Below are 10,387 nucleotides of genomic sequence, written 5' to 3'. Positions count from 1 at the left end.
TCCTGCTCTTTGTGGTGCCGTGGCCAGGAATAACTTCAGTGTACTGGTGCTGCATTCGCTTAGGGCTGCCTTCCCTAAGCGCCCTGTAAGTATTACCCTTGGGTTCTAGGTTCTCCATTTATCCCGCCCTTGGGCCCAGCTGGGGTTCTCGTGGCCTTTGTTTGGCCTTGGGTAGGAAATGGTGTAATTGCTGGTTTGGGCATTTGGTGGTGCGTTGCATGCTTACATACGTGGTGGCCATGTTCCTGTTCCTTCTGGTGGCATTGTGCTTTTGCAGGGGTTTTTCTTTTATTTTTGTTTTCCTTGCCTGGAGGAGTTCTGCCTTGTTTGAATATTAGTCCCCCTAGGGTATATATTGGTGGCCCTCCTTTAGGCCCCCGTGATTGTACACGTCCTAGTTTATAACTCATCCCGCTCATTGTTTACATTCGGGTTTCACCAGCTTAGCATCATCTTGCCTGGGCTTCCCATAGGCTACACCCCCTACAGGCCCTGGAAAACCCCATCAGGACTTGGTTGAGCGATGGTTGTATCTTCCAAGTTCCACCTTGCCTTGTGCGAGTTGGAAGGTTGTTCTGTGCCCTTGTTTCAGGGTGACTGTCCCCTCTTTTGCCTCCGTCATGCTGCCTGTTGGGTCCATGACACCTTTGACCCGGAGTATTGCGAGATGTGTTCTCTGCTTGTGCTCCAGTTTACCCATTTTATTGTTACTGAGGTTCGGGTACAGGCGGCATCTGCATTGCATGCTCGGTTTAGGTTGCTGCAACATACTATGCTGGTTGTCTGCTCAGATGCCCCAGGGCTGCCCCCTACTTGGTTTTAGGGACCCAGACTTAGGGAGGAATTTGTCACCTTGACCCTGGTTCAGTCTGTGCCTGCAAGTCCTTCCCCGGTTGGCGTTATTTGCCCTGCTCCCTGCTCCCTGCTCCCAAATGTCTGAGGGTTTTGGAGTTGGGGCGGGGTTTAGTTGGTGATGAGACTCGGGTGGCTTCGGGGGCTGCTCCATTCGAGTCAGAGATGGAGGCATTCGAGCCTGCCTGCTCCTCCTGCAGAGGCTTCTGGGTCCTACCAGCAGACCTCCTTATTTGCTGCCTTTTCCCTGGACTCTGCCTTTTCTTCAGGAGTGGAGGACTGCTCTGCCCCGGGGCCTGACTTGGAGGCTCCCGGGGCTTGGGAGGCAATGACCTGGGGGGCTTGGGCCCCTTTGATCCCGCTTGGGTTTTGGTGCTCACTTTGCGGGGTTTGTTGTTGCAGGGGGAGGAGTTTTCTTACCCCTCCTTCCCTGTATGAATATGATTTGGGGTCGGCTCCTCCCCGGGTTCAGTTCCAGGTTCTCTTTGGTTCCTCGGCTCCCTCTTTCCCTCTGGAAAGAAGGAGCCGAGTAGCTGCCTATTGGGTCAATGACACCTTTGACCCGGAGTCTTGCGAGCCTTGTTTCTTGCTTGTACTCCAATTTACCCATTCCACTGATATTGATGTTCGGGTACAGGTGGCTTCAGTATTGCATGCATAGTATCAGTTGCTGCAGTGCGCTAGGTTGGTTCCTCCCCGGATGCCCTGAGGCTGCCCCATTTGGGTTATAGGGACCCAGACTTGGGGGGGGGGGTTAGTTGCTTCAACTTTGGTTTCATTTGCACACCTGAGTCCTTCCCCGGTTGGTTTTTTGTCCTGCTCCCCCTGCTCCTGGCTCCCAAATGTCTGAGGGTTTCAGAGTCAGGGCTGGGTTTAGATGGTTGTGAGACTTGGGTGGCTTCGGGGGCTGCCCCATCCAGGTTGGTGACGGAGGCATTCAAGCCAGCTCCTCCTGCCGAGGCTTCCGGGTCTTACCAATGGACTTCTTCTCAGCCTTTCCCCTGGAGTCACCCTTTTTCTTCAGGGGCTGAGGGTGTGGAGGGGCTTTTCGGTCCTGTGCTTCCTCGGGATGTTGGCATTGTGCAGCTGCATGTGCAGGTTCCCTCCCTTTCGGCTTCCTTGGCAGCTGAGGATTTGCGCACCCGTTGGCATTTGTCCTCAGTCTCACGTTTCTTTTCCCTTCTCAAGCTGTCCTCGAACTAGCTTGAAGAGGAGGTGGAAGCACTGGGTGCCAGGTCTTCATCTGGTGCACATGTCTTGGCAGCTTGGGTGTCGGCTGCTTTGTTAAAGTTGTGGAGGGGTGTCTGTTTTTTGCTTCTTGCCTCGCTAACTGACAGGCCTTGTTTGCTCTCTCCTTGGAATCTGCATGGGCCTTGGCTCTTAGGTTTTCATCGCCTTTTTGTCCATTGCTGTTTACGGAGTCTGCTGTCACGCAGTTTCTGCAGGCAGCTGCTTCTAGTTGTCATCCCATGTTGGATTTGTTAGCTCTCCGGGGTGGATGTGGTGGATCTTCCCTGAAGGGTTGTGCCAGGGTTCAGGGTTCCTCCGGTCGTGGTAGGCCAGTGGTGCCAGTTTTGGAGCCGGTGATGTTTGATCAGCACAGAGGTTTCTGCTCTTTTGATCCTGGTGGTACGTTTGTTCGGTTGCAGCCGTTTCCTCCTTTTCTGGCGAAGAATGAGACGACAGGCTTCCAGAGGGCCCCTCGGGTTATTGATGCTTGGTTGGTCAGGCCTGGGGTGCATCATGTGTTGTCTGGTTGCGGCTCTCTGCCGTTACCTGTGCGCCTCCACCTCTGTGACTGTGGACGTGCATTGGGTTGACCCAATTTCCCTCGTTCCCTGTTCCAGGGCTCAGGTCTCTCAGGTTGTCCGCAAGATTATTAAGTCTAGCCAGCCTGCAGTCTACCCTTGTGTCCATGACGTTCGTAAATATGCTGCTTTGGCAACATGTCTTGGACTGACATTTGGGTGCAGGGGTTTTGGGGTCGAACAGAGTTCTGACCACCCGTTATTTGGTGAGTGTTCCTGGTCCCGGTCGTTTATGTGTGGCTTCGGATAGCAGGTTGCAGCCAGTTGTCTCGACTTTGAGATAATATGTGTGTGGCGGCCGCCTCCCTGGTAAGTCCCTCTTTTACTTGTCTTTGTTTATGTAGCTCCAGGGAGCCGGAGGGGCTTCCCACAGAAAACCGGCACTGAATGTACAGTAGTGAAATGCCATTTTCTGGGTGAGCCCAGGAAACTCCCTGGTGTCTTCCCTCCCCCGGGTTGGCGGCTTCATTTTGATGCTTAGCCTCCGAACTGAGGTGTGAGTAGCCAGCGAGGGGGTCCAGGGCTCCATCCTCCCTGTCCCGGGGAGGGGAGGGGAGGGAAGGGCTGTGCGGACAACTGGCACGGCAACTGAGTATAATGTTTGCTTGTTTCCTTGAGAATTAGAGTTCTGCCTCCCTGTTTACGTGGTTGATACCTGGTTGACGGGGTTCTGGGAGTTCTTCTACTCCCCAAGCCCGGCCCGAGGCCAGGCTTGACTTGTGAGAGTTTGGTCCACTAGGCTGTTGCTTGGAGCGGCCTGCAGGCCCACATACCCACCACAGCCCGGTTGGTCCGGCACTCCTTGGAGGAATAAATCTAGTTTCCTCTTGAAAATGTCCACGGTTTGTTCCGGCAATATTTCTTATGCTTGCTGGGAGGACATTGAACAACCGCGGACCTCTGATGTTTATACAGTGTTCTCTGATTGTGCCTATGGCACCTCTGCTCTTCACTGGTTCTATTCTACATTTTCTTCCATATCGTTCACTCCAGTACGTTGTTATTTTACTGTGTAGATTTGGTACTTGGCCCTCCAGTATCTTCCAGGCGTATATGTTTGGTCTTCAGTTGTAATTTTCTTACGAAGTGGGGTTTATTTTGTTACGCCTACCTTTTTGGGTGCCTAACCCTGGTCGATGGCAAACAAGGAACAACCCCCAACCACAGGGGGGAGGGGGGGTTTCCAGAGGCCATTACTCCCTCTGAGGGGGTCAGGTTCTGACTCATGGTCCCTGGTAGGCAGAAGTCCATTGGCTGATGCCCCCAGACTAATATAGCGTATATCAGTCCGATAGCTCCAGGAAGCCTCTGGGGTTCACCCAGAAAATGGCGTTTCATTACATTCAACGCTGGTTTTTTGCAGCAAAAATTAAAAATATCTTTATACCAGATACTGTTTATCTACTTATTTAAACTTGCTTACATTTGGTAAATAAAAAATGTGTTTGCCAGCACTTCTAAGAATTTTTATTTTGTTTTTCCAGCCATTACAACTTGCCTCGCAGAAAATTCATTATTGATTTTGAAGCTATTGATTGGAACAACACATCACAGCTTTCTCCAACTTTATACAATTTATAGACAAATTTTTCAAGATTTGACAAGAACCAGGGTAATTTCAAGTTGACAACAGGTATTTGTAAACTTGAATAGAAGTTTAACAACTTCTGTTGACAAACAGAAATTGGAAATCACAAACTGTGTTTTTTAAGTCATGTAATTACTGTGTAGATTTAGTCTTGTAAAGTTTAACAAATAATTGAATTCATTGTTTCATGTAAAAAAATGAACAATTATTTACCATAAATATAAATTATTTAGACTTTATAAAGCCCTTAATTATGTTCAGTAGGGCACGTTTATGACTGAGAAGAATTGGAAAGGTATAATGACAATAGGTATGTATTGTAGGTACTGTATTGTAATACACAGTTTTGTTTTAATTTTAGGTGTTTAACAAAAAAAGGGCAGTTTACAAAATACTTCAACTAAACCTAATTTCCCCATTCATACATACAGTACACTTAAAATATAGCCTATCAAAGAATGCATTTCCTAGAGCAATTACAGATATATTATTATCTATATAAAGAGAATGCTCGAAGTTGTGGGCCAGATGCTTAGGGTTAGTCTCGCGAAACTTTGCAGCATGACTTGTCTATCTGGGAATGGCCGTAAGCAGGTTGGAGTTGAGCTCCATGGCCCCTATTCCCCCCCCCCTCACACCTTTACATGAAATGGAAAAATCATACCAATTTTCCAATCTCACTAAATAACACATTCCAGCCTTAAAATTCATATTATTTTCTACCTGATGATTAAATGTTAGTTTTTTTTTTACATTTTGATGAAGACAGCATTTAGTGAAAATGCTTACAGGAATAAAGAGAAAGTGGTGAAGAGTAGAGAAGGTGGTGAAGGAAAATTGGTGAATAATAGGAAAGGTGGTGAATAGTAGGGAAGATGGTGAAAGAATGTAACTCTTCATAAAAGCTCAGTTAATGTTTCTGTAGTTGTGATTAATGAGGTGGGTGTATTGGGAAAGTGGGAGGTGCACATGAATTCCACTGCACTATGTTCTGGTCATGCAACTCTGCTCAAGTGTTTGTCTGTGTTTGTGAAACCTATTATTCCCAAGGATTTTTTTCCCAGATTAATTTTGAGCTGTAGTACAGTGTTGTCATTTTTGGCTTTGGCAAATATTTAATTCCATATATTTAATAACCTATGGGTAAAAAATATTGCTGTTTTGTCTTTCTTTTGTGGCTTCTTGACCTTGAAGTTGTTGCCCTTTGAGTGAACTATATGGGACTTTTAATGAAATTATCCGGATAAATATCTTCCAGTTTGCTTAGTATTTTAAGGTGCTATTATAAGGTAAGTCCTGCTGTGCCTGATTCATGGTGTTGTTAGTCCTCTGGCCTACAATCTTGCAACATAAAATAATGCATGTATACTAGATTCTGTAACATTTTTGCTACATTAATTTTATGTTATATCTTATGGTCTAATTGGGGTACATTTTTAATGAAAATTTTACATTTTTTGGTGTACACAAAACAAGTATGTTGATAATACTGATAAGACAAACAAGTATACTGATAATTTTGTTTAGAGAAAGTGTTACATGTTGGAAAACTTTGACTTCTTATTGGTGTAATACAGAAATAAAAATTATCAAGGCATGAAGTTACTAAAAATAATTTCCTGGCACTATTAAGTTTCTCATTTTAAATATTGCATGAACTGAAGGTACAAATAAATATAGCTTTATATTTAATTGTCAGTTATATTTAGTTTGCATGTTATTTATTTCATTTGTATTAATTAATTCCATGTTGATTTTTTTTAGTTGCCAAAAACATGTACAAGTATATGTTTTTGGCAAATATACAGTACATATATTTTTTGTTCCTGATGTAAGTCATACAAAAATTATTCCCTGGGTTGCAGTGCTTGGCCATTGACCTGAATCTTGTAATTTATTGACTTACAGTAGTCATACAAACTTCTTATTTTAAGAATAAGTTTATAATTCCACGCTGTTATAAACTTATTCCCATGGTAGTGTGGTTGACAATTTAAACAAACCACATTTTGTGTTTTTCAAATTTTTGTGTTAAATACATACGTTGTTTACATTAATTTGACAAATAATGGGAACGACTATACACTGGAAAATTTCCCAAATTCACCTTTCAGTTCAATGTAGAATTCATACATCATTATTACCATGTTTGCCACTGTAGGTGTAGGGAGACATCAACCCAGAGTAAAGAGGATAATCAAATTTGTGATAAAACAATATTATGTATATTAATAATAAAAAATGTCACTCATTCATTTGTTATATTCTCACAGCATAGTGTCACATAAACAAATACCACAAGCCTCCAGCAGTATTTACAGTACCCCTCCACTGTACACATAGTCTTATGAAGAAGTATTCATGAATTGTCATAAATGAACAAGGCTTACTGTACACATACTAATACTGTACTGTACATTCACTCCCTCGATAATCTCAATTAATGCTTTGTTTCAACCTTGGGCAGGGTGGGATTTGGATATACGATATCCAGTAGAATTAGTGCATAGTGATCTAAAGAAAACATCTGATGAATAACTTAACTGGTTTCCCCACCTGGCCTAAGGACTAAATCCCAACATACATGGATTTTCTGAAGGAGCCCTTTGTACTCCCAGAAATGGTCTTGCTGAGATTGCTCCTGAATAAGAGGTCATATTAGTTGCAGTAGTGTTTAGCTTATTGGGGACCAGAGGCAAGAACTTGCCCCCTCCCTCCCTCTCCTCCTCACAGAGGCATAGAAACAGGTGACACTTTGTCACCCCACTGGGAAAGCATCCAGAAAATCAATGCAGCAATATAAATTACTGTTGGGTTCAAAGAACCAAAGCCTCAAAAATTGACTAAATGATCTCACAAGACAATGTAAACAAACGATAAAATTTCTTGAATGTAGCTTGAGCTCTTTAGCAGCAATCCGCCGCCACCAGAGAAAGGCCCACAACCCCAGCCCTCACCCCAACCCTTTCAAGTCACTTAACACTTTCGCGCTCTCGGCGCTCAAAAAAAAAACAATACCCCAGATGCTTTCGGCACTTCGCGCGCCTACGCGGTAAGACCGAAAAAGTGTACACTCTTTGACTGTCCTGACAATAATTGAAGGCGCACGTATTTAAATTTGGTATCACTGTGTTCGCAATGAAATTGTCTATAAAAGCATACCTATAAAATGCCGCCCAAGCATGAGGAGTATCAACACCAAATAAAAAAACTATGCAGATCACTCGCCGAGAGCGCCAAACAGCAACAAAATGTTTCCACTCTCTTAATGGTTGCGAAGCCTACAGTTGTCCTACATCACTAATTTTGGTATCATTGGAATCACAATAAAATTCTCTACACGGACATATGCATATGAATGTTTAATATAGGTAATTGCCCACCCGCAAGAGTGTGTGAAGTGGAGAGTAGTTAGCCGCGAGCGCACTGGCGAAAACACAGGGGGGAAATTATGCTTGGAAAGTTTATACGTTTCCTGACCCTACTTTTCTATGTACGTATTTCTTTTTTATACCAATGTGTTCGCAATAAAATTTTCTATAAGATGAACTGTATAACATTTGTACAAAGCATGTGTAAGAAAAGCGCCAAATATAGAACCACGTCGCTCAGTATGCGTTCGCGGCAGAAACGAACGCATTGTTTTCGTTCGTTTGATGTTTGTCATGTTTATACTTGTTGAAACATTTTATAATTTGTATGACAGTGATCGCAGTAAAATTCCCTACACAGACATATACATAACACATACAAATATTTCCCACGTGTTGGATATATCAACGGCTAAAGGGAACCCACTGCCACACGCTCGCCACACCCCCAAACATACTTTGTGTATTTTTTTTTTTACTCATAGAAGTTTATGTGATATAATATTCATTCTGGTACCAAAAAATTCGCAAATAAATTCTCTACAAAACAAAAGTATCCCCATCCATTTCGGTTAAAAAATGGAATTTATAGAAATATTTTTTCGATGGATGAGAAAAGTAGGCTGTTATGCGGAATCGTAAGAAAAAACGGCGACGAGTTATCTCTAATCTAAAGCGCGAAAGTGTTAATGTGGTCAACTTGAGTTGTCTACTGAAGTGCCCCTGGGTTACCAACCAGTCATGTGGGTCCTCCTGCCTCTAGTTAAGTGCTGAACATCCTTGGACTTAATCCTGTGCAAACATTCATTTGCTTGTTTAGTGTTCAAATTTTTGTATTGTTTCAGGAGCATGTTTTTCTACTAGCTTGTTATGTGGATTTGGCTTATTTTGCAATTGGAGCTGCATGCATTCAGGGTTACATCCCTGGGGGCTTCCTGGTGCTGTCCCTACATCAACAGTTACTTCTCTAGTGTGGTTGGGAGTTCACCATTTCGAGGCCAGACTACTGGGGTGGGGGTGCCTTACCTCAAGTATTTCAAAGGCCTTTGGACGCCTCTGTCTAGACCTGTGGATGGAAGCAAACATTCATGTGGTTGGGATGTGCTGGGATTCAAGTGCTTGTTTTACACAGCACCCCAATGTCAATTTTCAGTCATATTGACAAGGCTGTTTTTGCTTACTGTTCTTCCGATGAATATCTCCGGTGTCTGGTTGTCCTGTTTTGGCCATTCTTTCAAGCCCTTGTAGTTTCCCTGTGGTGCTTTGGTATGGTCCCCATGAATCGCACTCACTATATGCAATTTGAGGGGGTGTTCATCATCTGTGCAACATGAAGACAGTCATTCTGCCTCTATCATGCTGCCCATTTGGTTGGTAAGATTACAAACTTGAATCTGAGGCGTTTGTTCCCCGTACTACTTCTGACCCAGCTAATGATGAAGCTTATCAGGCAGTTGCCACTGCATGGGTTCACTTTGTATGCCTTTAGAGTTCACACTGTTGTGCCCATGTGGCTGCCCTGGAATTAGCCCTTCTAGTTTTTAGGGACCTGGAATTGGAGGTGTTAGTGAATTTCACCATGGCTCAGTTTGTGCCTCATCTTTCTTCCCTAACTTCTGTTCCTCCCTCCATGCTTCCAGCTCTGAAGCATCTGAGGGTTTTGGAGTTGGGCAGATTTTAGCTTAGGGTGTTGCTTGGCCTTCTCTGGGGGGTGGCCCCTTCCTACTTGGATACGAAGGCAGTTGAACCGTCTGGCCCCCAGCAAGGTTTTGGAGTTATCTCTTCAACCACCTTCTTATCCCGAACTTTCTCTTTTGGAGTTTATATATTTTGTTCACAGGCATTGGGTGAGGACCTCGGTTCTATCCTGGAGCCTTCTCAAAAGGCTGCTAGGTTGATATGGATCTTTGGGTTCCTTTCAGTCCCTCTTTATCCTTCGTTTCTATTGAGGAGGGTCTAGTCAGTGGCAGGCACACTGATCAACAACAGGTAGTATCCAACAGTTGATGTAAGGAAATGTTATAGGATAATATAAGAATTCTGTGTTTGGTGTTGGGCTTTGGGTCTATCAACTGTATGAGGGTTAGTAAAACTACAATTGTAGGTTACTAACCAACTATGAGCAAACTGAAAGGAAACGCCTCTTTCATTTTCACCTCATAACTTGCAATATCCAAAACAGTGGCCAAGTCAAAGAACTCATCACTGCCATCGAGAACACACACAAGAAACATGAAGAGAATAAAGAGAAAATATTTGATATAATATAATGAACTACTAGAAGGTCAGAAGGAACTGATGAAATGGTTTGTGCACTTTCAACAAAAAATAAAAAAACAATCATCTAGGCACAACAACTGTTGGTAACCAGGAGAATCTGGAGAGCTCTCCAATGCACGGGGAAAATACAGGGAATGCAGGCAGAGTTGGAAGTGATCTTTAGAAGCTATGGAGAGAGAAAACCAATAAAATAACTTCATAAGAAACCTTAAAAAAGTAAACTGATCAAACATTGCAGAAGTGATACAAAAATTGACAGGCAATGAGGACCTAAGCATTTCCCAGGTGGGGACATTAGGTAAGCCGCTTGCAAATTTGGTATGCATAACCATTGCAGATTTTGAGCACAGAAGATACTCAGAAGTGTAAAAAACGAAGTTCACACTAGAAAGGTTTGCAGCATAACAAAACCCACAAATGTTTGAAGTAGGAGAAGAGAATCAATTAAGGAATATTCCTGTAAGGTGTGAAATAATCATAAAGAATAC

At 43.5% G+C, this 10,387-nt stretch overlaps 1 non-coding gene across 1 annotated transcript in view; it reads left to right on the top strand.

Annotated features, from left to right (window-relative positions):
- Positions 1-6,499, top strand: part of LOC123757307 (uncharacterized) — a 66,247-nt gene extending 59,748 nt beyond the window's left edge. Inside the window, exon 9 of the transcript XR_011229384.1 lies at positions 4,145-6,499. This is a non-coding gene — a transcript (uncharacterized protein). The remainder of the gene's footprint in view (positions 1-4,144) is intronic.
- Positions 6,500-10,387: the final 3,888 nt, after the last annotated feature.

This window comes from Procambarus clarkii, chromosome 22 (genome assembly GCF_040958095.1).
Source record: "Procambarus clarkii isolate CNS0578487 chromosome 22, FALCON_Pclarkii_2.0, whole genome shotgun sequence".
Classification (NCBI taxonomy): Eukaryota; Metazoa; Arthropoda; class Malacostraca; order Decapoda; family Cambaridae; genus Procambarus; species Procambarus clarkii.
This window is presented reverse-complemented; position numbering and strand designations above follow the sequence as displayed.